The sequence below is a fragment of the Salvia miltiorrhiza genome, chromosome 2 (assembly GCF_028751815.1).
Source record: "Salvia miltiorrhiza cultivar Shanhuang (shh) chromosome 2, IMPLAD_Smil_shh, whole genome shotgun sequence".
In the NCBI taxonomy this organism is placed as follows: domain Eukaryota; kingdom Viridiplantae; phylum Streptophyta; class Magnoliopsida; order Lamiales; family Lamiaceae; genus Salvia; species Salvia miltiorrhiza.
The window spans coordinates 7,429,308-7,441,460 of NC_080388.1; the positions used below are offsets into that span (position 1 = coordinate 7,429,308).

Genomic DNA, 12,153 nt, shown 5'->3' on the forward strand with positions numbered 1-12,153 from the left:
TATTTTGAAATTCCTGATAATTAAAAAGTTATAACGACATTGACGAAATTACCCTTGGGTTCATTTATGATAATTTCCTTAACACCTTTTGATGCGAGCTTCCGCTTTATGTTCGACCTATCCTTCTTATCTTTTATTCTTTTAAAAATAGTCGTATCGATACTCGTACCCCACTATCACTAGTGTCGGGTTTTCGGGCTGCGACAGGGTGGTATCAGAGCAGGTCATCTGCTCTGAGTCTATTGCTTGACTGAGTTGAACCTTTGATTGTTTCTACTCTTTTAAAATTGAGTACTAGCCTAATTTGAATTCTTAGGCTAATTTGAGAGAGTCAGTTCGAAACAGAACCCCAGCACCCCATCTCCTCCGGCTTAACGAGGTAAGAGGTTGATGTTGTTTCTTATTGCTTCCCTGTTGAGGGCTGAGTTTGATTTACTAATGAGTTATGAATTGTTTTGATGACGAAATTGTTTGAGATGATGAATTCTGATACGAGGCAGTTGATGTGGAATACGAGGAGAGATGTTGAGGCTAGTATAGCCGATTGTTTCTATTGAGCCTCAGATACAGTATGTGCCCTTTGATCCTTATCCGAGGGTTGCCCCGTTGCCTGAGCCGGGCATTTTGGCTTTTCAGACGTATATACACTCGATTTTATTTTCACCGTCCCGAGACGCCCAGGAGGGAAGGTCTCGGCCAGTACACCTGGACAGTGATGAGGAGGACCCGGATGAGGAAACTCCAGAGATGACGGTCGGCCACGGACGGACCCAGCCATTACAGCGTCATATCGCTGTCAACGGAATCGAGACATGGGTACCTATTCCCGAGGTGCCGGTTTATGGTCCGATGATGGACACCGACGTCGAGGATGAGCCGAGCGACGATAGCGTCTGCCGACTGATCGACGAGTACGAGAGTCAGGAGTCGGAGCCGAGTGAGGAGACGGAGTCGAGTGAGGATATGGAGGTTGACGATGCGACGAGCAGGATTTCAGGAGACGACGACTAGCGATCACGTGTATCTAGTAGACGCGTACATATGTATAGATGCATAGTTGATATATACGTATATGTATATATATAGGTAGAGAGGCATAATATAGTGTGTATGTGTACATAGCATAGATCTATAGATGCTTAGTACCTATGATGCTTGTATAGTTAAAGCATCATTTTAGTGTTAGGACCTTTCTACATAGGATCCTACTTTTGTAAAAGACCTCGAGAGAGAGGCAATTTTCCATATATATATATATACAGAGATGTAGATGATTAGTGAGTTTCACTATCTTTATCAGAGCTTTGAGAAAGATGATGATGTTGAGGCTTGATGATAAATGAGAAATAGAGATTGATGAGAATTTCGAACGATGATAGACGAGAAATAGAGTAGACGAGAATTTTGAGAACTTTGAGATCACAAATGAGATATAGAAGTGAAGTAAGAAAAACGAGGATTTGTATTTTGTAATGACGAACGGTTAGTTTAGAAGTCGATAGTTATATAACTCTTTTTCCTTTATAGTATACCTCCGAGAAGAAGAGGGAACCGAAGGAACATAAACCGAGAAGAAGATGAAGAAGAGGAGCAGAGAAACCAACCGTTGAGATAATACGACGAGAGTTAGAGTTTTCATCGCGATTTATAGACACGACCTTAATAGGACGAACGTAGTATGGAGACCTCATGGGATGCATAATACTATTGACCAATTGTACTTCGCAATAGAGGTACTTTCACCGGGACCGCGCGTATTATCGCTAGAGTAGTCATGAGGGTAGACTTATTGAGTCCCTATCCCGCTTGGTCGTATTTAAAATTTTTCTGCATCCATTTGAACTCCCACAGGAGAAGAACTATTTACTATTGAGAAAATTTTTTCGGATCCACTGTATTTGAGCCTGACCCGTTTGTGTTGGAAATTTTTACCCCTTGCTTTAACAGTGGACAATATATTCATTTTCCACTTAGTGGATTGTTTCTACCTCCAGTATTGATTTATTCCTATCATATCGTATCTCAGTTTCATTCTAGATTCTGTTCTAGCTTTTGATCTTACCTTGATTTTAACTTCCTCATTATCCTTGAAATAGCACTGGCTATTATGGAATTATTCCATTACTTGAGCTCGTCTTGTTCAAGATCGGACATTTTATTCATCACATCCTATTCCCTACCACATCCGACAAGAGCTAGGAATGTCTAGGTAACTAGGATGGTATAATAAGAAGAGTGTTTGGAAGAAACACGAGTTATGGCAGCAGTCGTAGAATATATTATTATGGGACGAGCACAACTTTTCGATTATGGATTTTCTTCTATTAGCCAAGTATGTAGAAAGCTAACCAATTCGAGGATGAGAAGAAGTGATGCTAAGCCAGAATAGGCAACAGTAAATTCAAGGAGATCGAGATGACAGACTAGAGCAAATAATGTTTTCCACGATAGTAGACTGAGATGACGACTAGCATAGATGTAGCATCGTCGTAATAATAGGGGATGTTTTATTTTCGTTTTGCCCCGCAATTAGTAAGAGTTCTCGAAAGAGAAAATTTTCTTATATGTCTATATGACGATGACCAGAGAGTCTCTATGCTTGAGTAGAGTTTTGAGCTGAGGTTGCGATGATAGACATGAGATATGTCTTTGACGATGAGTTATGAGAATCGAGAAAATAATATGATGTCGAGTAAGAGTCTTACGATTTGTGAGTTATGAGAATTAGTTCTAAGGTTGATATATGTTCCCTTAGACTTTTGTCGAGAAAGAGAAACAAATTGAAAGAAAGAAATAGAGTTGATGATATGAGATAAGGCAATAAAACCGTAGCTGAATACGAACGTCAGTTTCGCTACTTGGTTCGGTATGCCACATATCGAGAAGAGATGAACGAGAAAATGTCAGATTTGTTTCGATCAGGTTTGAGATAAGAGGTTCGAGACGATTTAACGAGTCAGAATGTGGTTATGTGTACTGAAGCATTAAATAGAGCATTTGATATAGAACTGGCAATGCAGCCAGAGAACGTGATTTGAGTTTCAGCACCTAAACGAGTTAGAGCATACAAACGTGCAATCCATCCTTTTCTGGATGCGGGCAAAAAGGAAAGAGAGAATGGGACGACCGAAGTCAAGATCCCTAAGGAGCCGTGACAGAGTCAAAATGCGCCACCGCAATATCAGAACTGAGACGAACAGCCTTATGTTGACCCGACTGCCCAAGCAGCAGTTTTTCAAGGACCGCGAGGGTCATCGACTTGTCGAAGAGAAATAAATTACATCTGAGAGAATGCAAGATGAGACAGAATAGCTGTTACACCTGCGGAAGGGTCGGGCACTACTCGAAACAGTGTTCGAATCGTCAGCAAAGTGGAAGCGGAGGACGACCAAGTCAGTTTCGGCCGCAACTCAAAGCAATGGAGGGAATCCTATCGCTACCTCCACCACAGCGACAACAGCTAGCCTATCGACCACGTCAGTTAAGAAGGCAACCACCAGCCCCGCAGGCGAATCAACCGCATCATCAGTGACTGTTCACACTTGAGCAGAAAGCACCAGACAAGAATAGAAGAATTTATCAGATATAAGCGAGTTGAATGATGTGCCCATAGTATTTTTGTTCGACACTGAACGTAGAGCTTGCCCCATAGGCAGAATTACTACGGTTTCATCCGTGTGACCTAACTTAGAATTTAAGTTAGAATCGATTAAGTTCGAGGCTAGAAACTTGAGATTGATGCCTATGTGGCACTTGGATATAATTTTGGAATGGACTGGTTAGAGGAAAACCATGCATAGATACAATGCAAGGAGAGACGAATATCTTTTCAGCCACCTGGCCAAGAAACTACTTCCTTCATTGGCATTGAGAGAAAATGGAAGAAGACGCTGATCATCTCGGCGCTGCAAGCAAGAAATCTCTTGCGAAGAAAAGATACAACCGCGTATGTTGTATATCTGAATCAGAGAGACGAATCCAAGGCAAATGTCGATGACGCGCCAGTCGTGTGAGATTACAAAGACGTTTTCCCTGAAACTTTACCGGGATTTCCCCAGACCGACAGCTTGAGTTTACGATCGATTTAGAGCCTGGCACGGCACCGACGTCGAAAGCGTCGTGCAGGATGACCCCCACAGAGTTGCAAGAGTTAAAGCTGCAACTACAAGAACTTCTAGATATGGGTTTCATTCGACCCAGTGTTTTCCCGTGGAGAGCACCAGTTCTTTTTGTTAAAAGAAGGATGGAAGCTTGAGGTTGTGTTTCGTTTATCGAAAGTTGAACAAAGTGACGTTAAAGAATAAATATCCTTTACCACGGATCGATGATCTGTTCGATCAACTACAAGGAGCGAGCACTTTTTCAAAGTTTGACATGAGAACGGGATACCATCAGCTGAAAATACGATCGGAAGATATTTCCGAAGACGGTATCGCATATGCAATATAGCATTACTATAAACTCAAAGATGTTTGGAAGAAATGCCTTTCAGATTGACGAACATCCCGACAGTATTCATGGATCACATGAACCGCGTTTTTCGCGAATACCTAGACAAGTTCGTGTTAGTCTTCATAGACCATATCCTGATTTACTGGAAAAATAAACGAGAACACGAAGAGCATTAAGGATCGCATTAGAGAGATTTCGAGCTGAAAAGCTTTATGCGAAGTTAGCAAATGTAAGTTTTGACTTGAAGAAGTCAATTTTCTCAGCCATATTGTTTTGCAAAAGAAATTGAAGTAGACCCAGCGAAAGTTCAAGCGGTATAGGAGCGGAGACCGCTAACCACACCGCACGAGATTCGCAGTTTTCTGGGATTAGCAGGATACTATCGACGTTTTATTAGCGGCTTTTCGAAAATCGCTAAGCCATTGACGCACCTGCTAAAGAAAGAAGTCAAGTTCGTTTGGACGGACGAAGGCGAGCGGAGTTTTCAAAAGCTGAAGAAAAGGCTTATTATTGCACCAGTGTTAGCTATTCCAAAAGCGGATCAAGAGTATGCAGTTTATACTGATGCATCGAAAAATGGTCCAAGATGTGCACTGATACAAGAGTGAAAAGTTATAGCGTATGCTTCACGACAACTGAGACCGCATGAAGTGATTTATCCAACGCATGATTTAGAATTAGCAGCCGTAGTGCATGCTTTGAAGATCTGGAGACACCATTCCTACGGAGTACGGTGTGAGATATACACCGATCATGAGAGTCTCAAATATTTCTTTGAGCAAAAAGATCTGAACATACGACGAAGAAGATGGCTAGAGTTGATGAAGGACTACGATTGTGGAATAAATTATCACCCTGGAAAAGCTAACGTTGTAACCGACGCATTGAGCAGAAAGAATCAGGGAGAGTTAGGATTTCTCCTTACACGAGAAGTGAACCCAATCAAGGAATTCGAGAAGATGAATTAGGAGGTAGAGATACCACCACCAACGACAGAAATAATAATTTCTGCACTGAGCATGACACCTGACTTACGATCGAGAATAGTCACAGCTCAGAGAGAGGATGAGAAGATGGAAAGATTGCGAATGAAGATTCGAATCGAGAAAATAGAGAATTATGAAGAGGCGACAGATAATGCCATTTTAGTTTTAAGAGAGCGACTGTGTGTGCCTGATAAAGAAGAGCTGAGAAACGAAATTTCGAGAGAAGCTCATGATACCCCTTACACCGCACATGCGAAAAGTATAAAAATGTGCCAAAACTGAAATGACGCTTTGATAGGAGAATAAGAAGTGAGAAAGGGCATCTTCCGTAGAAAGATGTTTGACGTGTTAACACATGAAGGCGCCACTTTGGCAACCTTATACAATTATACCTATTAAAGACTTCCACAATAGAAGTGAGACCACTTAGCCATGAGTTATGGCAATCGATTAGCAAAATCGAGAAAAGAAAACTCAACAATTGAGTAATCACTGATAGATTCTTTTGACGTTAGAAATGATGTTTGTATAGGTTTTTCCCTATCTCGGGAGCATGTTATTTTCGAGTTAACAAGAACTCAAACCGAGATATATAGGACCTTATGATGTATTAGAGTAAATAGGCCATGTAGCCTATAAGCTAGCGTTGCCTCTGAGCTTCGCGAACGTCCATGACGTTTTCCATGTTTCTCAATTGAGAAAGTTCGTGTTTGATCCAAAACACGTCATCTGTCAAGAAGAAGTGTCCCTGGAACCAGATTCGAGCTATGAAGAGAGACCTGATGCTATGCTGGACCAGAAGATCCAACAATTGAGGAACAAGACGATTCCTTAGTAAAAATCCAAAGGAGACCTCACGGTCAAGAAGAATCAACATAGGAACTTGAAGAGAAGATGAAAGAGAAGTACCCAGAGCTTTTTCCCGAAGAAGAATAACTCAAATTTCGGGACGAAATTTTTTTTAAGGGGGGTAGGATGTAACACCCCGTACTTTTCCTATGTTGTGAGGTAGTGTCTTAACACTATTGAGAGTACTGAGATGTCGAATTACGAGACTACTTTTTTTTTTATGACCAAATAAGACTGATTGTCTTTTAAATAGAAATACGAGTGAATAAACCGACGATGGAATTAGAGTGATGAGATTTGAGAAATGAGTTGAGATAGAGATGCTGATTGAATTGAGCTGAGATTTTATTTTATTTCCAACTACCGGGAATAGAGATACCGGATACTGAGATATCAGAGATTGACTGTCCTATTAAGAAAATAGGAATAATGAGTTGGAAATAGAGTCGAGAAAGAAAGAGTGAGAACCTTGATGAAAATAGTCGGTTAGAGAGAGACGTTTAGTCTGTTTGTGTTTGCCGACTGCTTTGATGTGATGTTATGTGAAATTACGTGACTGATTGATTATGTGATTTCTGTTACGTGTGTCATTATGACCAAATTATTGTGATTTTTATTTGAGACTTTAGCACTTGGAATTTTGATTAAGTTTCCAAAGCAAGTGCGGTTTATTTTTACCGAGAAATCGAATGATGCCGGTTTATGGAAATTTTTCCAAGCATAATATTTTTAGATTATTTTTCCTATGACGAGGAATATTATAATTGAGTGAGTGCACTAATATTAGTGCTATAATTATTTTATTTTGGGTCACATGAATAATTATACTATGGTACTTTATTAATGAGTAATATTTCCATAGTTTTTGTGATTATTATTTAATCACCCTTCTCACACTTTATTTTAATTCTCTCTACCATATGTTATATGCCTAAATTTTGCTAAGTATAGAATTGAGAGAGTAGAGAGTTGAGAGTATATTATGGAGAGAGTAAGGATTGATAGTGTAGAGATTAGAGAGAGATTAGAGTGAGAGAGAGATCAAAGGCATTAATTGCCAATATTCTTTAAGATTTGCAAAATCTCTATAAGATCATCTAAATCTTGCAAATCCATTCATATCTCTCAAGCAACTCTCTCTCTCCTTCATCCTCACCAATCGGCCACCTCTCTCTCTCCTTTCTCTCTCATAATTCCTCCATTGTCAACCATTGGAGAGACCTCCGAAGCTTCACCAAAATATGCCAAACACATAAATCACCAACAAAATTCCACCTAAACACCTCCTATCAACTTGAATCCAAGGAAATCCTTGAAGATTGGCTTCAAGACTAGTGAGAGAAAGTTTGTTTGTTGGTGAAAAACTTGAGTAAGTGATCTCTATATTCATAGATTAAACTTGTATGATGATATATATGAGTATATTTGAAGGATTGAAGCAAGAAAATCACCCCCTCTTTTATTCTTCAAGATTTTCGAAAATTTGGGTGTTCTACCCTTCAAAAAAATTTCTTCTTCTTTCCTTGAATAGAAGTGAGAAAAATGATCTATGTGATGTTTGGTAATGATTTGTGTGTGTTTTGAAAAGCTATGCCTTGTGATGTAAAAATTTGGTTGAGTTAGTTTACCCCAATTTGGGAATTTTTGAGTTGATGATCAAGGTGATGGATTGATGATGTATATGAGTCCATGAGATGTATATGATGATGATTAGTGGAGTAAATTGAGCATATGATGTCAAATGATGATTTTGATATGAGTTAGTTTACTAAAATTAGGGCTATGTGTATCTATGCTCTAATTTATAAAATTGATGGAGTATATGTGAGTTTAAATGACTAAAATTGATAGATATATGATGAGATTAAAGATCCATGTGAGTTTATAAAATTTCAAAGAGTTTAGTTTAATAAAAATTAGGACTTTCTTGTATATATGTCTATTAAGTGTTTTGGCTTAAAATATAGGTAATTGAACATGATGTTAGTGTTTTAATATGTTTGATTAAGTCTTTTCTAAGCTAAGTAAAATTTTGACTTGAGTTAGTTTATGAGAATTTTTGAGTTTTCATATCTTGAGAAGTCAATGATTGATAACATGAGGTCTATTTTGCTTATGACCATTATGTGAAAGTTGTCATGATTTATGAAGAGTTTATATGGATATATGAGTTTTTATTAGAGTTTAGTTGGCATGATAAAAGGGGATTTATTTGTGTAAAATGAGTTATATGATGTATGAAGTCAATAATGAATGATTGAGTGTTTTTGAGCATGAAATTGAAAAGAGGATTGAATTGATACGTTTGTAGAAACGTTTTCCTTGAGATTTGAGTTTATGATGTAAGAGGAGATTTGAGATTGAGTATGATGAGTATTTTAATGTTTTTGAATGTTTTTGAGTGTTATATGTGTTTAAAATGAGCTTTGATTGGTTTTCTTTGAAGGAATGTTGAATTGAGCATTTAAGAGTTTGAGATGAAATTTTGGTGATTTTTCGTAGGCTACTGACCTACTGTGATCGACGGGTTGTCGATGTCTAATGGCTTTGAAAATTTTACAGCATTTCCCTACATGAGTCTTGAGCATACCGGTAAACTTGCAAGTCATTTGGACTTGATTTACTATTTTTATAAAATTCAAAACCAAATCTGCACATTTCTACCGGGAATTTCAGAGAACAGGGGACAAAGTCATTCGTTTCAGTAGCTTCCTGTGTGATCTAGATTTCCAAATTTTTATGGTATCAACCTTACTGTATGGGCTAGATATCCACCAAATTTGAGCTCAGTTTGACAACTTTTACTATTTTGCAAAAATCAATGTTTCCGATTGCTCAAAACTGCCGAATATGGTAGACCGTGGTAAAAACGCCATATCTCCCAAACCACTTTGAGTTTCTGACTCTACTTTTTTTTAAATGAAACTAGACTCAAATACCTTTCTTTTGGTATGAGTCTGGAGTCCAGGAGATGTCGGAGTCAGAACGTGTTAAATTTTGAAGTCGAGTCAGTGGGAAAACAGAACATGATTTGTTGATGTTTGATTGTATTTTCTTATGTGCCTTATGTGTTTATGTTGCCTAAGTGTTTTAATGAGATTAGACGAGTCTTATATGGGAGATAAATCGAGACTTAGAACCATGATTTTCTTGAAACCTATCCTTGGACTTAAGAATTTGAAATGAGTGAAGAAGTTATGTAGAGTCGATTAAGAGATAGAATATAAGATAAAGCATGAGTTAAGGCATGAGTTTTCGTCGTTAAGTTCTAATCGAGATTCATTATTTGACATGAACTTTCGACAATGACGATGATCCCTGAAGACACGAGCAGAGCAGGGAAGTAAGTAACTCCGCTTTGACGGGAGTTTTTGAGTAAGGTCTTCAGGTGGGCAATATTTTGAGTATACGTATATCGTATGAGCTTTCTAAAATGATTTAATCATGTTATGAACTTATCAAATGCTTTGAGATAAATGATGTTTGAGAACTGTTTGACTTGCCAATTTTTGATGTTGAACCTGTATGTTACCCTCTACTGATGAGACGAATTCGGTCCTGCCACAAGCGGGATTTTGTGCACAGAGGTGACTGCGAGCCGTCTTCGGGTCGGCCGGTCACGGTACTTGAGAGGGAGGCCTACTTCTCAGTACCTTTGATAATGATGAGTTGTAGATGTGGTACATGCATGATGAGTACTTTGATAGCGCTATCGTTTATTTATGATACCTTGATTATGAAAACTGCATGCACAGATTCATTTACGCTAATCTTATTTCTGTGTATTGCTGAGATGTGGCAAGCTTCAAACTTATAGCTCTAAGAGCACCTTTCTTGTTTTTCGGCGTTTGCCCACTGAGTATTATGTACTCACGCCCTGCATGTATTTCTAAATGTGCAGGCTAAGCGAGGAGCGAGATTGGTCTGGTGCTGGCGGGGAATTGTTAGAGGATGTATTTACTTTATCGTATTTCCATTTTGACGATAAAGTCTTGATAAAGGATATACTTTAACTTTTCTTTTGAAGTTAAGCAATGTACTCACGGTTATATGTCTTCATACATATAATCGATTCGCCTTTTGCTGCGATACTCTGCATATTATGATTCCTTACGAAAAATGAGCGATACCCGTTTTGTTTTTTATTTTGAAATTCCTGATAATTAAAAAGTTATAACGACATTGACGAAATTACCCTTGGGTTCATTTATGATAATTTCCTTAACACCTTTTGATGCGAGCTTCCGCTTGATGTTCGACCTATCCTTCTTATCTTTTATTCTTTTAAAAATAGTCGTATCGATACTCGTACCCCACTATCACTAGTGTCGGGTTTTCGGGCTGCGACACCAATTCATGCTCACATGTTTGTTTACTTTTATTTCTCTTCTCTTCGTCGTTTGGGGACAAACAACACTTTAAGTTTGGGGGGTTGACAAACATGGTTTTCGTACCTCAATTCCACATGTTTTGTTGTCATTTCCCTTCATGTTTTACTTGTGAATGCTTGTTTGTGCCCGAATATTTAGTTTTATAAAGATTTGATATCTTGGTATAGTTTTGGAGCAATTTCAGGAAACCTCAATGATTAATTGGAGGATTTTGAAGATATGAGATTGAAGTACGTCTCGAGAGGAATCCGTGAGCGCAAACGGCGACCAAATCCGAGTCCGGACGAGGGAGAACGGAGCAAAACGAGCGGACTGCGCAATACGCCCAGTACCCCGCGGTCACCACCCGCGGCCGCGGGGTGGGACCGCGGGTCAGCTGCCCCCGACTCCAGGAGACACCCGCGGTCACCACCCGCGGCCGCGGGGCGGGACCGCGGGTCCCCTGACTCTCCCCCACGTTTGCCGGCCGCGGGCGCGGGCCAGGACCGCGGGAAAAGAGCGGAGCCTCCCCAAGTGGGCCCCAGTCGGGTTTTTCAGCCCTTAAACCCCTTTCTCCCCCTTTTCCTCACATTATTCATCTTCCCCAACCTCATACTCACCCATTTCCATCTTCCCCAATTCATTCACACCAAACCCTAGCCTCCATTACCACATCTTTTTACCAAGATTGAAGGCATTGAAGAGGAGAGAAGATTGAAGAAAGCTCATTAATAGGATTTGTCACTTCTTACTCTCTCTTTCATTTATGTATTTCTTTGATTTTGGTTTGTTGTTTGTGAACATGTTTGGATAAAATCCCCCATTGGTTTGGGGATTAGGCTCATGGATGATGTGATGGATTGATTATTATGCTTAATATATGTATTGATTATTTCCTTGTTATTATCTTTTCAAGCCCTAGCTTTAATTCTTGTATGGATTGTTGGCCACTTTCTATGCATTTCTAATTTGTGATTTGAATTGGGAGAGGATAATCATAATAGATTAGGAGCTTGAAACATATTGACTCAATAAACCGGGAGGTTGAGAGTTGGGTGAGAGTTTACCGATCATTTGTGCTCTTGGGAGTTATAGGTTAGAAGTTGACCGGGGACGGCAACTATGACCCGTAATCTACAGTTTTAGTCGTCCGGGAGGGGGCTAGAACTAGTGGGGAGATCACTCTAGATAAATAGGAATATCAAGACTAATATTGAGCTAATTGAAGTCCATTGCTAATCCATCGTTGCCTAATCCCTAAACCACCTTCATCATTTAATTAATCCACTTTATTTGATTGTTCTTATTTTGTCTTTGAATTTGTTAGTTAATCAAACCACTCACCTCCTTGTTTAGTCTAAATAGCTCTAGCATAATGACTTAAGGTAATCACTAGAATTTGACTACTAATCCTTGTGGAATACGACCTTGCTTCCATATATTACAACTACCCGTATACTTGCGGCGTGGTGAAAATATTAGCGAACACACAACCA

The 12,153-nt window shown here is 39.2% G+C and overlaps 1 long non-coding RNA gene across 1 annotated transcript; it reads left to right on the top strand.

Annotated features, from left to right (window-relative positions):
* Positions 1-7,191: 7,191 nt before the first annotated feature.
* Positions 7,192-10,430, top strand: LOC131012893 (uncharacterized). The gene is made up of 3 exons (XR_009097504.1): positions 7,192-7,656; positions 9,612-9,675; positions 10,189-10,430. It is a non-coding gene; the product is annotated as an uncharacterized LOC131012893 (long non-coding RNA).
* Positions 10,431-12,153: the final 1,723 nt, after the last annotated feature.